This window comes from Lycium barbarum, chromosome 12 (assembly GCF_019175385.1).
Source record: "Lycium barbarum isolate Lr01 chromosome 12, ASM1917538v2, whole genome shotgun sequence".
NCBI lineage: Eukaryota > Viridiplantae > Streptophyta > Magnoliopsida > Solanales > Solanaceae > Lycium > Lycium barbarum.
The window spans coordinates 55,915,021-55,929,400 of record NC_083348.1 but is presented as its reverse complement, the minus strand read 5'-3'; the positions used below and the strand labels follow the sequence as shown (position 1 = coordinate 55,929,400).

Below are 14,380 nucleotides of genomic sequence, written 5' to 3'. Positions count from 1 at the left end.
CCAACAATATATCAATGTCACAAGTACCAATAAGGGTACGATAACAATATCATCAACAACTACACAGGTCATACGGAAATCTATGCTCGTGTCAACGTTTAAGTAAAGTAAAACCATATCGCAATCAGAATGCAACAACAGTTCCCAATATTCACTACAACATAGTGTATCTATAGCTACGAAATATAAGCTATGAATTTAAAAATCGTAGCTATTACCTAGTAATAGCCAAAAAAATATGAATTTCGTAGCTATCTACACTTTCGTAAAATTTCTTAGCCACGAGAATCAAATTGACAAAACTAATTCCTTATTTTTGCTATAATTGCTAACAATCGTGGCAATAATTACCTAAATAGCTACAACTTTATTGCTACGACAAACTTTTATAGCTGATCATAAGTATTTGCTACGCAATAAAGTTACTGTAGCAATAGTAACCTTTTAGCCACAATAAATTTGAAACAAAACATTGTAGCTAAATAAGTATTTTTGCTTCAAGTTATAAAACATTGTGGAAATAGTTACATGAGATAGCCACATATTGTTTGCTATAATAAAATATCGTAGCTAATATAAAAAAAATTCCACGGGTTGAAACTTACTGTAGTGATAGTAATCTTTTAGCCACAATAAATTATTTGAAGCAAAATGTTGTAGCTAAATAAATATATTTGCTTCAAGTTATAAAAAGAATTGTGGCAATAGTTAAATGATATAGCCACAAAATTTTAGCTATAATAAAATTTCGTAGCTAATTATTATTTTTTGCAACGAGTTGGAACTTACTGTAGTATAGTAACCTTTAACAACAATAAATTATTTGAAACAAAAAAATTGTAGCTAAATAAACATTTTTGCGTCAAATTATAAAAGATTATGGCAATAGTTAAATGATATAGCCACAAACTTTTTGTTATAATAAAACTCCGTAGCTAATTATTAGTTTTTCCACGACTTGAGATTTGTTGTAGCAATAATAACCTTTTAGCCACAAAAATTTATTCAAAATAAACATTTTAGCTAAATAAATAATTTTGATTCGAGTACTAAAAAGTCGTGGTAATGTGTGGCGTAATAGCTATAATAGTCAGTTTCAGATTTTGATTTAATGTCTTCAATAATATTATCAGCTAAGGTAACATCAGTTTTGATAATAATAGTTAAAAAAAATAAGTCTTACCTAATATGTGAATAACTAAATGAATAGAATTTAAACAGCGATAATATTGTATCAATTGCATTGTATATTGTATTTTTTTAATTTAGAAAATAAAAAGTGTTATAGTGTACAATCATATATTCTCTTTAGAATTTATTGATTATCATAAATAAAATTATATACTGAATCCAAAAACTAAATGTTTAATATGATTCGTATATTGCAGAGGGTCTTGTCTCATTTATGACTACATCTGACATTTTATAATACTTAAATTATTAAGAATTATATTTTAAATTTTCAATAATATGTATAATTGATATAGAAGTGCATAACAATGCTAATTAGTATATCATAATTCGTATTAAACGAAGAATTACTTGTAATTTTAAATAAAATTTAAATTTAATAGTATTTATTACATTTTGAATATTAACTATATTAAATTTAAATAACTATGTTCTTGTATTTATTTATTGATCACTTTATATCCAATTTAAATAAATAAAAGTTGTCAATTCAATGGTTTAATGCTATTTTAATAACTTGATAGTTATCAGGAATCTAATTAAGCACTTCAAATTAAAAAATTAATATAATTGACATAGGAGCACATACAAACTAATAATATTATTTTTGAAGAAAATAGTTTTAAAGAAAAATACACTTTAGTTATGAAATCTATCGCTAATATTTAAAATGAAATCTTGTTGTCAAGAATATTATTGTAATAATTTTTTATAGGCTATATTTTTCTATTTGTGTAACACTTAAGAATAATGTTTTTCTTATATCTAGTTACACTAGCAATTAAAAAATTAATATGGTTGATATCTAAGTCCGTTAAAAAAAAGTGATTACAGTATAATCCTTATTAAATAAGTATTATCTATAAGTTTCAACTATAATAAAAATAACAATTGATTTATATCCAATAATAATGTAAGTAACTAATTATATAGAATTTAAACAACTATATTAATAATGGAAAGTCCTTTACTAATTTAATCTAGAGAATTAAAAAAAGTGGTCTATTACTAATTTAATCTAGAGAATTAAAAAAAAAAGTGGTTTGTTACTAATTTAATAGTTTATTAATTATCATAAAATTCATTGTCCATAAACTAACAATTGAGAACTTAACATGGTTTGTATACAAGATCAGGTCTTACCTCTCTTTTGACTATTGTATTATATTTGTAACATTTCAGTAATTTTTATACTATTCAACAAAATTAAGAATATGGTTGATATACATATAATTTTTTTATATTTAATAAAGTATTACTTGTAAGTATCAGTAAAACAAATATGTGTGTGCGTGCGCTACATTGATTATTAATTATATTAAATTTAAATAAGCATATACATTATTGATTTTATGATCTTATTGCAATATTAATAACCTACTGATTATCATAAATCTAATTGAGCATTAAATATTAATAGTTTGATGTAATTAAAATAATAGAATATGAGATATGACAGAACTAACAATATCATAATTCAATATAAAAAAAGTGTTACATGTGAGAAATACATACTAAATAAAAAAATTAAAAGTTTATTATGATTCGAATATAGTATTGGGGTCTTGTCTCTTTCGTGACTATATTTGAACATTTTATAATACCTAAGTTATCAAGAATTATATTTTAAAATTTCAATCAAATGTATGATTGATATAGGAGTGCATATAACACTAACTTAGCTAATAATAACGCGTATTAAACGAAGAATTACTTGTAATCTTCAAATGCAATTTAACTAAATATCTAATACTAATTAAATTTGATATTTAACTATATTAGATTTAAATAATTATGTTCTTGTATTTGTTTATTGATCGCTAATATCAAGTTTAAATAGCATATACATTATTATCTTTATGATCTTCTTGCAATATTAATAATTAACAATTTCATAATTCAATAAAAAGTGTTACATGCGAGTTTTAACTATAGCTTAAATAAAATATATTATCAATATATTTAGCAGATTTAATTTTCATTGTTGAATATCTTAAGTATTTTTCAATACTTTTTTATATATTAGGCGACATGATACTTGAAAAATATATTTCAGTGTATTATTTTATTCATATAAATATTTAATTTGTGGCATTCTATTTAACATACTTATATATTTATGATTCTTTTTATAGGAAATAGTACTTAATTGTATTACTTACATTTATTTACATTACAATATTCTACTATCTAATAAGTGGGGATAAGCAGGCAGCCGGTCAACATGCCTGCCAGTTATCCCAAGGTATTATTGTCTTTTCAGCTCATTTTGTGTTTGTCCTTTGGTGTTTGTCCTTTGAGTTTTAACAAATTATCATCAATTTTACAAGTCATTCTGGTTGGTTTGATATGTGCAATTATAGTACCTGCTTTGTTATATTTGGCTGTGAAGACACTTTTGTCCTTTGTGGGCCCAATTCATCTTTTTAAGGACAGTAAGCCCAGTTATTTGGACACCAGTACATCACTGCTGGAGTGCATATGCATGTGCTCGCCACGTTTTGCTATATTTATAATGTGGTTTATATTTGTTAATAGCCAATATATGTATACCATGTAATAGAAACTTATTGAAATAAAAAGAAGAAGAATTCCGGGCGTCTCTTTTTCGTTGCATATTTCGTCTGCTAGCTAAGTATATAGTTTAGTAAAAAGCTAACCTAACTAACATTTTTAACTGTAAGGATAGCATATCACATCAAATATCATTTGTTATTTTGCGTGTTCATTTCTTTAAGAAAATTAAATTTTGGCTACGCTTGAAAACTTGTACCGATTTGTATAGAATTTGGAAAATAAAATTCGAAACATGTCATACAAATTTATGCAATTATAAATCATCTCATTAAGAATAAAATAAAAAATTTGAAGATAAATTATTACTACATATGAAAGAGCGAGCATATTTCTTTTGGGATTGAAAAAGTATTTCTTGAAATTAAAATATTTTGAGTTCATCAAAATTTTATTCATTTTAGCAATGAGTTGTTAGCACGGGCGCTTCGCATATAAAGAAGTAAAAAAAAAAAAAAAAGTAGAAAGTTATATAGTAGTACAAAACTAGAAAAGAACGGAAATTGAGTAAGGTCAAAAAATCCAAAACCTAGTCCTATTGCTTTCTCTCCATCCGCCACATCCCTCCACGTTTCCTTTGTCAATTCTTAACACAAATCTTTATTACTCCATATCAAAATATTATAAGGGGTTCCTTGGTGTTATGCAATGGAGAAGGCTAATTGATTTTTTTTTTTTAATTACGCACTGAAGGGGCAAAAGTGTTGTATATATTTTAAGTGATGGCTCCTCTTGTATTATATCTACATCAACAAAATCTCCACAGCTGATATGTTATAGATTTTGAACACTTTTTTTTTCTATTTGAATCTCATTCTTTTTCTTGCGGATCTCACTCTTTGTCACCATATTTTTTGGGTACTTTTTTTCATTCCTCTTTATTGTTTTTAATGTACACTTCAACTTTCATTTGTAACTTATGTTGGACTGAGTAGAAGCATTTTTATTCTTCTTCTTAGTCAATAGAGAAGAGAAAAAGTTTGAATCTTTATGTTCATTTGTTAGTTTGGTATATTAATAATATTTTATTCATTTTTGGTTGAAGCTTCTAATATGCAATTCAGGAGATGCTTTTGATGGAATTAATCTTGCTCATTTTTCAAGGTTGGTGCTTATTGATTTTCCTACTTAATATTTGCAGTTTATTGAGTCGAAAATGTACTCTCTTGCTATTCTTAGGGATGTTGTTTCTCATGTTAATATTTTTATATTTCATTGTTATTAATTGAGGTTTTGTTAGAAGAAACTCTTAGTGTAAAAGAATGAAATATATATGAAATAACTGGAGTTTTGATATCCCTTTTAAGATTACTTAGAGTTTTTTTATGAAGATATGTAAAGATTTTTTATGAGAATTTAATCAATATATAATTTCTCAAATATATGGTAAACTGTTAAGACATATTTATATAGTCATTCGTTATATTTCTGATGTTTTTACTTTATCAAAATTAACAGGCAAATTTATGACATTACTAGAGCAGCAATGACAAACTGGGGCAGATATTGATCAAATTAAGATGCAATTGGAGGTTGTGTAGAGGAGAGAAATCAGAAGATCGTGGTGGTTCGAGTCTCAAGCAAGATTATGCTATTGTAATTGGTGTCATAGATGAATTATGTATTGTGAATGTTTGTAAATTTAGATATGTAACAATGTGTAACTTGAGACCTGTTTTGTAATCCAAAACTTTTGATTCATATAGAAGAATTATTCTGATTAACAATGCTTTGTGGCATATTCTTCAATTTGTAGAGATGAAATTTTAGATTTTGTAGCTAACTGTATATATAATTTCCAAAAACAAGGTTACGCATTCACTTCTCGTAGCGAATGAAAAAAACTTTTAGCTATAATTTTATATATTTGATGGCTAAAAGAATCGATTATTTATATATTTCATAGCTATAGATTTTTGAACTCGTAGTTAAATGTAATTTTGTTGCCACGAGACCGAACTATAAAAATAGCCACCAAATTTATATTTTCGTGGCAAATAAATTAAACTTTTTGCTACCAAAGACCACATTGTAGCTACAATATAAAGATTGCTACAAGTTTTGTTTGTCGTGTCAAATGAATAAAATTATTTGCTATAAATATATTTTTTGTGGCAAGAACATTTTACCGTCACAACTACAACACAAAAAAATTGGTAGCAATAAGTATTAGTCCCTAGCCACGGATCATGTAAAGTCTGTAGCTAACTTTTAGCTACGCTACATATTGCTACGGATGCTACGGAAAGAAATATTGTAGCTAAAGTGTTTAGCCACGGAAATTTTCATATTTAGCTACAATGTATTTTGTAGCTATTTATGAATTTTGTTGTAGTGATCTATTAACAACACGTGGCATCATTCCAACAGAGCAGATAAATCAAGTCACAGCACAACGGGGTGGCTAACCCTAATCACGCAACCGGGCCCAACCTAAGACAATATCCAACCCAACTTCATACCCGAAGGTTTACATGCTTTCTCTGATAATATAATCTAAATATATGTTTCGCTATACGAAGTCTCACCAAGGGTAAGTCATAACCTACTTGGATAGCGGAACCGCAAACACCAACAATCACTCTTTCGCCTTGCCCTTCCGTTGAGCCTCAGAATCAAAGAAGTCTAGGCATATTCGAAATCTAGATTAGAAATCATGAAGAACTGTACTAATATTGCTATCATTCAATTTAGGTCAAATCCAACCCTAGAATTTGGGAAAACGGGGCCCACAAGGTCAAACGGAAAATTAGTGAGTAAAATATCAAATTAAGCACTAGATGATCATAACCCAACAACTAATTGCTAATTTAATTCATGGATTCCCCTAATTTCAAAGTTTAAGCAAAACCCCCAATTTTGGGCATAAACCCTAACTCTTTGATTCAAGGATTCAACACTAATAATGAAAGATACATGATTAACAATCGTAACTTCATCAAAATCTAGCATAAACTCCATCTATTTCATCATTAATAAGCCTAGATAACAAAACCACCAAAACCCACTTTTAATCTTCCATTACGAAGGAAATGATAAGGAATGAGGAATTCTAAGATGATTAGAATTAATGATATAGCAAAAGGATTAGGAGAACTTACCACCAAAAATCTTCACCAATAACCTCCAAGAACAGATCCCAAGAGCTCTATTTTCGTAATGCTATTAAATGAGAGACTAGTGGCTTTTAACACTTCATTAAATAAACTCACTGCCCATCACCCACTTTTGCAACACTAAGGCCGCCCCAGCGGTGCCTTGACCGCTATAGCGGTCAAGCCCAACTAACCAAGACCGCTACAGCGGTACGGCTGCCGCGGTACTGGTGCCGCCAAAGCGGGCACCAGGCACCAGATTTCACCCAAGTTTTCACACTTCAATCCGATTTTCCAACTAATTCGCGAGGCCATCTGCACACACACCACATAAATAGACACACATAAAAACACGCTACGAACGCACTTGTTGCCTCGGAATTTTCAACGGAGGTCTCGTTGACCGATTCAACCCCAGATACCTAAATTTCAATTTCCCAACCCAAGTCCCAAAATGCATCTGAGTGCATTGAAAACCAAACCGGATATACACACAAGTTCTAAACGACTGTTGACACTCAATTTTGACCCTCCTTTCTTCTGATTCACTTTCTAAGCTTCTAAATTAATAATTACCTTATTTTCGCTACTATTCTCTACTATTATAATAATTACCCTTTTTATTATCATTGTCACCATTTTTAGAATTGCTACTTATAATTACATTTTAATTATTTTACACCTCTTTTTAATAATTGATCATCATTACTTTATTTTCGTACATATTAAATTAGCTATAAGTCGATACTTTATATGCTAAATCATTAACGATAAGTTTGTAATATTAGTAATTTATTTTCTACATATTAATTACTAATTGTCATCACATAATATATTGTACTAGTCATTAAGTTAGAAGCCAAAAAAAATATAAGGAGAATGAATTTTCAAAACAAGAATTGGCCATTATATTCACAGTTTAGCAAAGCTTTGTAGTTGACCCATTTGGCCATTTTGCCATCTTAATTATCAGCCCATTTTTCTTTTCATCAGCTCAAACGAAGGGCCTAACCATAAGAGCAGCCCAAGTTCCTTTCAAATAGTCTAATACATTTTTATGATTTTCCAACTAGGGTTTGAAACCCCTCTAACCCAAGCAGTCGTCACCCCCTCTTTTGTCCCTTCCCCATTTCGATACAATTCTAGCTGTTGTCAGATGCAAGACCAAAAGTGTTACACCATTTCCGTGCAAGCTCTGTTACACCTACTTCAACATATCACAAGACCCATATGAAGCCAAAAACATAGCAGACCCGAATTCAGTCCAAAATCTCACCATTTTGAGTACAAATCTGACCAAATCACGTGAACGGGCTTCAACTACATTTCAAAAACTCTAGCCTCAAAATCCCGCCCAAATGAAGCCCTAGTTCTTGTTCTCCTATAAATACATCTTTAACTCTTCAGCCAAAAAAAGAGAGGCGGGAATGATGAAAAATCTCTCATTTAAGCTATTGTTACTTTTCTACTAGTTCTAAAAGAAAACTTTGGCATTTTATTATTCTCAATCGCTGAGCGTTTCGACTTTATTCGAAGAAGAGTGGATCTGAGACCACAAAGCCTCTGTTCACTGCACCCACAAGAGGTAATATTCGTTTCTTTCTATTTAATCTCTTCTATTCAATAATGATGCGTTCAGAAATCATGTAGTAATAGACATTTGTTACTATCGTGATACGTTCAAACCTATTTTAAGATCAGTGTAAATTGCTTATGTCAAAAATGACCATGTTTGAAATACTATAATCGTGTTTAGAGTATTCTTTCTCTAGCTGAATCAAAAAATATAAATGAGTTATGTTTATGTTTTGGTTGGTGTCAAATGTGACTTTAGAGCTGTTGTTTTAGGAATCTTTCTCTAAATCCCGGATGTTGTTTGGCCTGTGATTTTAATTTTGTTTTTCCGAAAGATGTAGGATACTTATTTTTGTGGTTAAATATGTGATAAGAGTATATGACTTGAACTTTCTTTTATTTCAAAGTTAGAGATCCTACATGTACGTTTAGTTAAATTGGTTGAAATATATTTAAACATCATTACAGTTGGATATGCAAATCTGGATATTGACAAGTTGTATTAAAAACATGACTTAGGATTATATGCAATTGACTTTGACGCTCATTTTTAGTAATGCCTGATGTTATAATCGGTCTCTTACGCTGTCTCAAAAAATGCAAACTTTGTTTACTCCTTACTCTGATCTTTACTTTATTTGTCATTCGGAAAAAACTTATTTTAGGGTCTCACTGAATAGAGAATGAAGTATTTATATTCTAATTAGAGAATTACTTCAGAACCTTTCTATTAGCAAGAGTTGGATTTTTTTATGGTTCTAGTTATCATGATATTTACAAGTATTTGTTTCAAAGCTGTGCATTTCTTCTCTGTTTTTAATATTGGCTAAAAAGCATATGTTCCTCTCTAACTCGTGTCTACTTTTTTTTCTTTTCACATGAATACCGGAGCCGAAGAGTCTTGTTTTGAGACTCAATGACGCCGCACACGAAGTTATCCTCATCAATTTACCCATACCCGTAATCTACCATGGGATATGTCCTGGAGACCATGGAGATATTGTTGAAGAGCTCCATCTTCCTTTACGATTCATGTTATAGATACAAACTTTGTTGTGTGCCTTTAACTGTTGCAGTTCATATAAGAATACATTCATTGCTTGTTTGACTCCCTACTTGTGGTGAGCATCTAGTTAATAATTTAACTTCATAGGGATAATATAGGTATTGCCTCTAGAATAAACCATTTAGTATTTTACAACGTTCAGCTCCCTTTCTTTCTTTCTTTTTCCCCGCAAAAATCCTATCTTTTAAATCAGTATTGAGTTTATGTTTTCAAGACTTTAATAAGTTAAAGGGTGAGCAGATCTTTGAGTTTATTTAAGTCAAACTTTGGAGCCTTGATTTATTTAGAAAATTGTTTGCAAATGGCATAAAGTCCAGTCATTGTTTTTGGCCTAACTTGCATGTTGGATTACTTTAATGATTCTCTCAACGAGGAACTTAATTTCTATACGAAGCCATATTTTAAAATATTGATTACCTTTTTTTTTTTGTTACTCTTAATCCTTGAATTTATATGTAAAAGTGTTTTAGCTCAACATCACATTTTTATAACGTCCATTGGATTTATATGCAAAGTTAGTCACTACCAATTACTTTAAATACTAACCCCATCTTGTTTTGTAATTGACCGATTGTTTTAAGCATTACTACTTATATTTTACAAGGCCGTTTTATTAAAATTAAGTCCGGTCGGTTAATCATTTTTAATGGATCTTAAAGGATGCTTAATACATTTTCTTTAGATTAATTGAACTCTTACCTAGAATCTTTTGGTTTCGTAGACTTTAAAACGGAGTAACTTTAGACAATTACTTTAATCAACTTTAGGTGCTCTAATTCATCATAAATAATTAGGTGGCGACTCCTTTTACTTTAATTAACCCCGGAATTACCGGAATGTTGTAAACCATTTTGACTTTGGTTAAAACGGGGTATAACAGCTTGGCGACTCCGCTGGGGAATTGTTATATCCCGCATTTTGTACGTTCAGATGATTCAAGGTAATCGCGGGAAGTTAGAAGCAAGGCCATATTTTTATTTTGTTTAGCACACAAGTTGCTTATGAAAAAATTTTGAAATGGAAATATTAAGAAAGGCTAGGGGCAAAAAGAAAAATTCGCAATATGACTTGTGGAAATATGGAGGAAGGCGAAGGGTAAATTTGGAATTTGAAAAAAAAAAAAAATCATGAAGTGCAAAACAAAAAAATAGGCTTGGAAATTAAAAGGGGCCATTTGGGCCGTTCCATTTGGAGTGGGCTTAGGCCCACCTAGAAGTTTAATGGACAAATAAAAAGATGACTAAGTCATCTTATTCATTTTATTCCCTAGAAATTTCAAGAACTTTAAAGAACAAAAGAGAAGGAGAAAGAACAAGAGGCCATTCGGCCCTATGCAATCCAACAAGAACCTTGGAAAAAAAAGTTCATCAAAAATTATTTTCTTCTAGCTAAACAATCCATTGAAGGGTCCTTAGCAAAGTGAAGTGGTTATTGGAGCAAGAAAAACATATATTCATACAAGTTGCAAATTCTAGCCAAGTGAAGAATCAAGGAAAAAGGTAAGGTTTAATCCTTTTCTTATATGTTATGGATGATTATGTATGTTGTAGTATGTGAAAGTGGATGAAATTCATGGAAATATGGACACTTGTTGTGGCCGTGCATGTATGTGTGTGTGTAGGAATAATGATTTAATTATTTTATCTAGTGTTTGGTTGTTGTTGTTGTGGATGCTATGTTGATAATGAAAGTTGGATGATTCTAGTGGGGTTGTGATGGTTGGAGAGTTGTTTTAGAAATTAATGCGATTTGAAAATAGTCTTCTTGTATTTATGGAAGATAATGTTGTTAGCGTGTAAATTATTGGGTTGTTGTGATTGAATTTGAAAGAAGGAATTAGGTTGTTATTGTTCTTATTGGAGTTGGAAGGTCTCGGGGAAAATAGTATGTTGATTAGGTTGTTTGGAATGTTATGTGAATTGTTGAAGTATTTTTGAATCATGTTAGAAAGATTTCGGATTAATACTTGAATGTGGGATCATTGGTGTTAGTTGGATTATATGTGATTGAATTGAATATAAATGAATTGTGTAACGAAGGTTGCTAATTTTAGAATATATTTTGGATTGATTGTTGAAGTTGTTAGTATGATTGTTGGTATTGTTGTTGATAGTTTGGCCGAGTTAAATTCTCGGATTGTTGTTGATAAGAATTGGCCAAGTTAGATTCTCGGGGATGGTGTATTTACAGGGGAAATGCTGCCGAAATTTTGGTAGACAAAGTGTTAGTCTAGGATGAGATTCTTGGATATCTATAGCTAATGTTCGTATTCATTAATATTGTTATAGATTCTGGGAAGGCCAAGAGTTAAGTCGGATTGACTAAGGAAGCAGACAAGGTATGTTAAGGCTCGTCCCTTTCTTTCAAAGGCATGATCCTGATGTTATGATTTCATAATTGTTTCCATATTCTCCTTGTTTTCAAAAGATAGATGTTTATGATTTTAAGGCATGATTCCTTTCTGATAACCCGTCAATGTTTTCCAAAAATGTTCGTCTTTTTCCAAAACAAAGGTCTATGGTATTGTAAGCTTTTATGACAAAAAAAAATGATGGATATGTTTTACAACGATATTGATGATGTCGAGGATGAGAATATTTCTATGATGGTTATGATAAGAATGGTTTCATGTTTGAAAGGTACTTGATGTGATCATTGCTTGATTTTCCAAAAATGGCTTCTGAAAAGTTCGTAGAAAGTTCTGTACTTTAAACGTCCATAACTTTTTCGTACTAACTCGGATTAACTCAAAACATGGTTATGATCTTATTCTATGTCCTCTTAACGCTGTTATTCGTTGCTAGTCTCATCTTATGGTAATCGTTCCTTCAAGGTGAGACAAAGTCATGATGATTGTTCCATAATATATTCGGAGGTTACCGACCTTACGTCACTCCGATAGATACATGACTTTCTTTGGGCTCTCATGCATGCTGCTTATATGATATATGTATATGACACATGAACATGATATATGTATATGTATATGGGGGATATGGGGAAAGGGACACATGTTGCGCTATAGACGCGTTGCCACCTGGTCAGCTGGCATAACTCATCCCGGACGCGGGATGCCCGGACGCGGGACATATGTGGGGGAGCCGACGTTATTCGGCGCTATGACATGATGATATGTTCTATTTTCTATATATGGACAAGAAATGTTTTTTTTTTTCAAAGAAAAGATAAGCATGCATGACATCCGTCATAAAAGGCACTCATATGTATAGGTTACTCTCTTATCTCACTATATGCTTTGTGACCTTATGATATTGTTATTCATACTTTATGTTCCTTACTATGCTGCTTTTCATGCCTTACATACTCGGTACATTACTCGTACTGACGTCCCTTCTTGCGGACGCTGCGTTTCATACCACGCAGGTAAGCAGGTAGACGGGTTCGATTCCTAGGAGCTCCACCAGCGGTACATTGAGAGCGCTCCAGTTGTTCCAGCGCTTCAGTTTATTGGTACTACTTTTGTGTACATACTCGGGCACGGCAGAACCCGACCCTCCTTGTGATTATATGTATCTGGTTTAAAGGCTCGTAGACAGATATGTACAGTCAGATGTTTCGCAACCTTGTTTGTCCTTGACGCTGTATAATATATTAGTAAAGTTTATTACCACTTGTTTACGAGTATGCTATTAATGATGGTGTCGAGTAAAGAAATGACGATATTGTTCATACGGCCCACTCAGTAGTAAGACTAAGATGCGAAGTAAGAGGTGCTCGGTATAGTAATATCGGGTACCCGTCGCGGCCCCTAGTTGGGTCGTGACAGGAATCACTTAGGTTCTAACCATAACAGACTTAGTTTAAATAGGCTTTGTGTTCTTGTTTTAATTACTTTATTTGTTGTTAATTGTTTTTACATGCTATTAATTGTTTGTTTGATATAAATTGTTTACGTGTTACTGTTTTGATATAAACTGTCATCCCGTATCACTTTTCTCCACATTTGGAAATTCACACTATCATACGTACACGCGAGGTGTGTTTTGCGCACCCGCATATTTCTTTCAAAATTCCAAATTTTAGGAGAGTTGGCATATGCGCGGGTTGTCCGGATTGTCCGTGTGACCGTGTAGCCTTCGCACTCGAGTTGTCTGCTCGGGAACCTTGCATCTAGTGAACCCACTCTTAGTCAACCTAGAGTAGAGCTAAACCAATACCCTTTATTATGAGCATACATTTCACGACCTAGGAGGTTTAATACCCTTGGTGTATTAATCCCATTAGATGACTTTACCCAAATGTCCAAGTGGATCCACGACCCCAAGTGACACTAATCATACTTTATGTGCATGTTTGAAGGATAATTGTGCCTAAATATTGACCATTTTCTCTAACTAATTAAACTTTTGGGAGGAGATAACGACTAAATTTTTATGACAGGTATGAAGACCTTACATTAGAGTACACCTCGATCAACAACGAATGAGAATCGACGACATCTCAAAATGGAGCCAAGAAGTTTAGACATGGCAAACTTGTATCTACTTTACTTAGATTATGAAGTACTTTATGTTGTATTCATTTGATATGCAATAAATATTACACTACTTTTGTACTTTATTTTGAAAAATAGAATTTGTTTAATTAGCGAAGAGCAATGGGATGACATATTATGACACATTTTACCCTTCAAACAAACGTTAGGCCTACCTCTGGCACAAAGAGGTCACATGCATATTAGGACGCATTATTGTTATTTGATATACTTGTTTACATTTTGCTTGATAACTTATTTGCCTTTATTTGATGAATTATTTGCTACATGACTTATTTGACTCTACGTGATCATGACTTTACTTAGATATTTTAATATGAGACTAATATCATTTGCATTTTATATTTCTTCCTTTTTATTTTT

General features: G+C 31.3%; 2 long non-coding RNA genes across 2 annotated transcripts; both read left to right on the top strand.

The window, feature by feature from the left end:
• Window positions 1-4,016: 4,016 nt before the first annotated feature.
• Window positions 4,017-5,519, top strand: LOC132623034 (uncharacterized). The gene is made up of 3 exons (XR_009576081.1): window positions 4,017-4,623; window positions 4,811-4,869; window positions 5,224-5,519. It is a non-coding gene; the product is annotated as an uncharacterized LOC132623034 (long non-coding RNA).
• A 2,379-nt stretch (window positions 5,520-7,898) lies between these two features.
• On the top strand, window positions 7,899-14,100 carry LOC132623829 (uncharacterized). The gene is made up of 3 exons (XR_009576439.1): window positions 7,899-11,000; window positions 11,790-11,839; window positions 12,886-14,100. It is a non-coding gene; the product is annotated as an uncharacterized LOC132623829 (long non-coding RNA).
• The last annotated feature ends 280 nt before the right edge of the window (window positions 14,101-14,380 follow it).